The sequence below is a fragment of the Pinus tabuliformis genome, chromosome 8, assembly GCF_031772625.1.
Source record: "Pinus tabuliformis cultivar Carrire ecotype Pingquan chromosome 8, CPIR1, whole genome shotgun sequence".
NCBI classification, from domain to species: Eukaryota; Viridiplantae; Streptophyta; class Pinopsida; order Pinales; family Pinaceae; genus Pinus; species Pinus tabuliformis.
The window spans coordinates 1447046728-1447053710 of record NC_142294.1 but is presented as its reverse complement, the minus strand read 5'-3'; positions in this window follow the sequence as shown (position 1 = coordinate 1447053710).

Here is a 6983-nt window from a genome sequence, read left to right as displayed (position 1 = left end):
ATTGATCGCACATGTCTCATACTTGTGATTGACAATATGATGTTTTATATAGGCCCCGTATACAAATCTATTGACAATGCTTCCTTCACAAATAGACACAATTCTAAGGGGTCTTATATGCGTGGTATATGTACATGTTTAATTGATAGTTAACATCTTCAAGTCTATGATATAAATTTAATGTTTAGCATGTGAATGATTTCTTCTTTCACGCATGTTTAATGTAAAAAATATCATCATCCATAGGTGCATTGAGTAATCATCAAGTTAGCCATATTGAATTTGAACCACCCGTCTAGGAGCATTTGAGTGAAAGTTGAACATAAATCTTATTCAAGACATGTTTAATGTTAAAATTTATCTTATGTCTCATGTACTTATACATGATTGAAAATTTTATGTTTTGTATAGGGTGTAATAGCTCTAAGTTTGTTTCCTTAGAAGGGGACAATCATCCTCTGATAGGAAACTTAGAGAATGAGATAGTTTTTCCATCAGGTAATTTTAAATTTATACATTTTTTAAATATGAATTTTCCTAGTAAAATTTATTTACATTTAAATGATATCTGAACATTTAGCATGTTACAAGGTTTGATCATCCTCCTATGGAACCTCATCATGGCAGGAGAGGTTGTAGGGTGCAACAGTATGCCTATAATCCAAAATATGACCCTCTTTACCCACATCTTGGAGATGTTCTTGAGGAGATTCATTGGGAAGACAACATCTCCGATATTACTATTGATGGGATGAGGGAGCATTCCATGAGATTGTGGAATGAACTAGAAAATAGCAATCCCTCTAGTCCTATTTGAGATTGTCTCCAAATAGTTTTTCACATTTTGGAGAGACTTATAGAGAGATATCGTGGAGTTGGACCAACAATCGAGGTTTTTTTTACATGATATGTAGGAGGAGATCATCAATTATTGGTAAACACTCCTATAATGAAGTGAAAATAAAGGTCATTAAAGAAATGGCCTTGTCATTATTTTACTTGAAACCTGAAGACAAAATACATCTGAAGGTTTCAAGATTTAATGACCCTAATATTGCTTCATTTTTTATCATAAGTTCATGTATGCATATGAAAATTTTCCCAATAATGATGAGGTGCCAAAATCTATATAGTTGGAAAAGTTTGTACATACGAACAACCTGATGAGGATCCAAAATCTATATAGTTGGAAAAGTTTGTACATACGAACAACCTGATGTTATGAAAGATGTTCGATTTAGAGCTCCAACACCTTGTTTAGCACCTTGACCACCTATAGTGGTTTCACTTCAAGATGAGATTTCTATTTCATCCATCACATTAGCTTAGGCAAGGGAGAATATTAGGGGGCTTAATCAGGATTCTTTGCGAGGGGTGGCAATTGGCTTAGGTAAGAGGTAGCGTTTAGAGAGTGAGGAATAAACTACGGAATGGGTTGCCACCTCCTCTCCATGCATTAAGCAATGATTGTATAAAGCTAGCAGAGGGATTCAAAGTGTTCAGAGGCCGGGGAGACTAAGAGTCGAGGATATGAAATGAACAGGTAGCACGGTTGGCTTTAAAAGCCACAGATAGAGAGAAAATAGGTAAGCAGTGTTGCAAGCAAATGCAAGAGAGAGCTAGCATAGAGATTGAGAGTTGTGAGGGAGTCCGTGTACTCAGAGGAAGCTTGAGGGATTCAAGTGAAGTTCTTGTAAATGCATTTGTTGTGTGTGAGGCTCAAATTGAGCTCACTATTGTAAAAAATTTGTTTGAAGACTTAATAGAGAGGCCACCACTCAAGGCTGGACCAGGAGATGTAGCACATGAGTATTGGGTGAACTCCTTATTAAATTTGCTGTGTTTTTATGTTTTCTGCCTATTATAGGCTCTAAATGCTTCAAAGTCTATGTATTTCGCAATCTGATCGATCCATTGCATAAAATAACATAGGCACATTCATGCACATAAGTTTGTAATACCTTATTATTGTCTTAGATCTCCTTTATAGATCACTAAACCCTAAATGATAATTTCTTTTAATATTTTAAAAATCATTTTTTAAATTTACTGTTATAAATCCTAAACCATAAACCTTAAACCATAAACCCTAAAACCTAAACCCTAAACCCGAAACCCTAAATCCCAAACCGTAAACCCCAAACGGTAAACCCTAAACAATAAGAATTTTATAACATTTTAGAAAGCGTTCTGTAACTTTTATTTAAGTGTTTACTAAAAGAATTTACTAAAGTATTATAAAACCTAAAGAATAAACCCCAAACCCCAAACCCTATATCTTAATGCTTAAATCCTAAAGGATAAACCCTAAAATCATTTACTAATATCTTATAAACCCTAAACCCTAAACCCTAAGCCCTAAAGCCCAAACCCTAAAACCTAAGGATTTTATAACATTTTAAAAAGTGTTTTGTAACTTTTATTTAAGTGTTTACTAAAACCATTTACTAAAGTTCTATAAACCCTAAACCGCTAATCCCTAAACCATTAACCTTAAACCCCAAACCCTAAAAAACCTTAAAAAACCATAAACCATAAAAAACCCTAAACCTTAAAAATACCTAAACCCTAAACCCTAAAGAAATTCTAAACCCTAAAAACTCTTTTTTAACTTTTTTATAAGTGTTTATTAAAAGAATTTATTAAAGCATTATAAACCATAAACCCTAAACCCTAACATCCACACCCCCAACCTAAGCCCTAAACCCTAAACCAAAAGCACTTTATAACATTTTAAACCCCAAACCCTAAACCCTAAACCCTAACATCCACACCCCCAACCTAAGCCCTAAACCCTAAACCAAAAGCACTTTATAACATTTTAAACCCCAAACTCCAAACCCTAAGTTTTTTATAACATTTTAACAAGCGTTTGTAACTTTTTTAAAGTTCTTATTTAAAGAATTTACTAAATTGTTATAAATCTTAAACCCTAAGCATTTTATTACAATTTAGCAAGCGTTTTGTAACATTTTAACACCCCAAAACCTAAACATTTTATAACATTTTAATAAGCGTTTTGTAACTTTTTTTAAGTGTTTATTAAAAGCATTTACTAAAGTGTTATAAACCTTAAACCCTAAAACCTACACCCTAAGAATTTTATAAAATTTTAACAAGAGTTTTGTAACTTTTTTTAAAATGTTTATTAAAAGAATTTACTAAAGTGTCCCTCAAACATAAACCCTAATCATTTTATAACTTTTTAGCAATTGTTTTGTAACTTTTTTCTAAGTGTTTATTAAAAGGATTTACTAAAGTTTTATAAACCCTAACCCCTAAACTCTAAACCCTAAACCCTCAGCATACATTTTAAAAAGTGTTTTGTAACATTTTTTAAAGTGTTTATTAAAAGAATTTATTGATGTGTTATAAGACCTAAACCCTAAAGCCTAAACACTAAGCATTTTATAACATTTTAGAAAGCGTTTTGTAACTTTTTTCACGTGTTTATAAAAAGAATTTACTAAAGTCTTATGAACCCTTAACCCAAAACCTTAAGCATTTTATAACATTTTAAACCTTCAGCCTAAACCCTGAGCATTCAATGACATTTTAACGAGCTTTTTGTAACGTTTTTTGAAGTGTCTATCAAAATCATTTACTAAAATGTTGGAACCCTAAATCCTAAACCGTAAACATTTTATAACATTTTAAACCCATAACCCAAAACCCTAAAGCCTAAACTCTAAACCCTAAGTATTTTATAACATTTTAACAAGCGTTTTATTACTTTTTTTTTAAGTGTTTATTGAAAGCATTTACTAAAGTTTTATAAACACTAAATCCTAAACCATGAGCATTTTATAGAATTTTAAATCCTAAACCCTAAATCTTAAGAATTTTATAACATTTTAACAAGCATTTTGTAACTTTTTTTTATGTTCTTATTAAAAGAATTTATCAAAGTGTTATAAATCCCAAACCCTAAACCCTAAACCCTATCCCTAAACACTAAGAATTTTATAACATTTTAAAATACATTTTTGTAAATTTTTTAAGTGCTTATTAAAAGCATTTAATAAAGTGTTATAACCTTAAACCCCAAATCCTAATCATTTTATAACATTTTAGCAAGAGTTTTGTAACTTTTATTTAAGTGTTTATTAAAATAATTTACTAAAGTGTTATAAACCCTAAACCCTAAAACCTAAACACTAAACCCTAAACCCCAAACCCTAAACCCTAAACCCCAAACCCTAAACCCTAAAACCTAAGCATTTTATGAACTATTAAAAATTATTTTGTAACTTTCATTTAAGTGTTTATTAAAAGAATTTACTAAGCTGTTATAAAGCCTAAAGCCTAAAGCCTAAACCTAAACCTCAAACCCTAAATCCTAAACCCTAAACCCTAATCATTTAATAACATTTTAAAAAGTGTTTTGTAACCTTTTTTAAGTGTTTATTAAAAGCACTTAATAAAGTTTTATAAACCCTATACCCTAAACCCTAAACCCCAAACCCTAAACCCTAAACCCTAAACCCTAAACAATAAAATCTAAACCCTAAACCCTAAACCCTATAAACTAAACCCTAAACCCTAGGCATTTTATAACATTTTTAAAAGTGTTTGTAACTTTTATTTAAGTGTTTATTAAAATAATTTACTAAATTGTTATAAACCTTAAACCATACAGCCTAAAACCTAACCCCAAAACCCCAATCCCTAAACCCTAAACCATAAACCCTAAGAATTTTATAATAGTTTAAGAAGAATTTTGTAACTTTTACTTAAGTTTTTATTAAAAGAATTTACTAAAGTGTTATAAACCCTGAACCATAAACACAAAACCCTAAACCCCAAACCCCAAACCCCAAACAAAAAAACATAAACCCTAAACCCTAAAAGCTAAACCGTAAACCCTAAACCCCAAACCCCAAACGCTAAACCCTAAACCGTAAACCGTAAACCCTAACCATTTTATAACATTTTAATTTTTTTTTTGTAAATTTTAGTTAAGTGTTTCTTAAAATCATTTACTAAACCCTTATAAACCCTAAACCTTAAACCCCAAACCCCAAACCCTAAACCCTAAGCATTTTATAACATTTTAAAAAGAGTTTTTTTATTATTTAATGTTTATTAAAAGAATTTACTAAATCCTTATAAACCCTAAACCCTAAACCCCAAACCCCAAACCCTAAATATTAATCATTTTATAACATTTTAAAAATCATTTTGTAACTTTCATTTAAGTGTTTATTAAAATCATTTTCTAAAGTGTTATAAACCCTAAACCCTAAACCTAAACCCAAAACCCTGAACCCAAAACCCTAAGTATTTTATAACATTTTGAAAAGTGTTTTGTAACTTTTATTTAACATTTTATTAAAATAATTTACTAAATTGTCATAAACCCTAAAACCTATGCCCTGAACCGTAAACCACAAACCGTAAACCTATACCCTAAACCTTAATCATTTTACAACATTTTAAAAATCATTTTGTAGCTTGTATTTAAGTGTTTATTAAATAATTTACTAAAGTGTTATAAAACCTAAACCCTAAGCCCCAAACAATACACCTCAAACCCTAAAACCTAAACCCTATATATTTTATAACATTTTAAAAAGAGTTTTCTAAATTTTATTTAGGTGTTTATTAAAAGCATTTAGTAATGTGTTATAAACCCTAAAACCTAAACCCTAAAGATTTTACAACATCTTAAAAAGTGTTTTGTAACTTTTATTTAAGTGTTTATTAAAAGCATTTACTAAAGTGTTATAAACCTTAAACCATAAACCCAAAACCCAAAACCCCCAAACCCTAAAACCTAAATCCTAATCATTTTATAACATTTTAAAAATCATTTTAAACTTTTATTCAAGTGTTTATTAAAATAATTTACTAAAGTGTTATAAATCCTAAACCCTAAACACTAAACCATAAACCCTAAACCCTAAACCCTAAACGCTAATTTTTTTTTAATATTTTAAATAGAGTTTTGTAACTTTAGTGTTATAAATCCTAAACCATAAACCCTAAAACCTAAATCCTAAACCCAGAACCGTAAATCCCACACCGTAAACCCCAAACGGTAAACCCTAAACACTAAGAATTTTATAGCGTTTTAGAAAGTGTTATGTAACTTTTATTTAATCATTTATTAAAAGAATTTACTAAAGTGTTATAAACCATACCCTCTTAACACTAAAACCTAAGCAATTTATAACATTATAAAAAGTGTTTTTTTAACTTTGATTTAAGTGTTTATTATAAGAATTTACTAAAGTCTTATAAACCATAATTTTTTTTTTTTTTTTCTAAGTAAAGGCTACTGCTATATTAAAGAAAGGAAAAATATGTACAAAGTTTAGATCTCGCGAGGAGGCCGAGGCCAGTCCTCAGACAAAAGAAGCTGGACTATATTGTCTATCCGCTTTAACCGAGTCACAAAACACAGTCCATAATAATGGTTTCTGGACATCAAATAACCTGGACTCAAACTGACAAAGACACCATAGCTACTGGCAGGACAGTGCCATTTTACATCATTGACACTGAAACAAAAAGAGCATGCTGCTGAAGCCTGAGACTTGCAACAGTAGCCAAACTGAGACCTTGGACTGAAATGGACACAGGAAAACAACACCATTTGTATCGACATGATTACAAAAAAAGACAAAACAGAGCACCCGATGGGAACTAGGCTGGCTGGCTGGTCGAGGCCGTCTGCGTTCCTTTGTCCGGGCTGGGCGAGTCGAGCCAGATGACCATCCCATCCTCGTCCCGAAGCAGCTCTCCCGGACCTGGCTGAGCACGAGCGCTGAAGACCTCCATTTCCACATTCAAATTGGGCAGCGACAGAATCTCTTGCACAGAAGCGGCATGACCCGAGATTTCCTGAGTCAGAGCTTGCTGGACCAGGGCATTCTGGGCTGGAGCTTCCTCGTAACGGTGGGTTCTGTAAATCAAACTGTTCATGTCGCCCAAAAGGATGTCACTATCGTGAACACTTGCAGAGGTAGGGGAATTAGAAT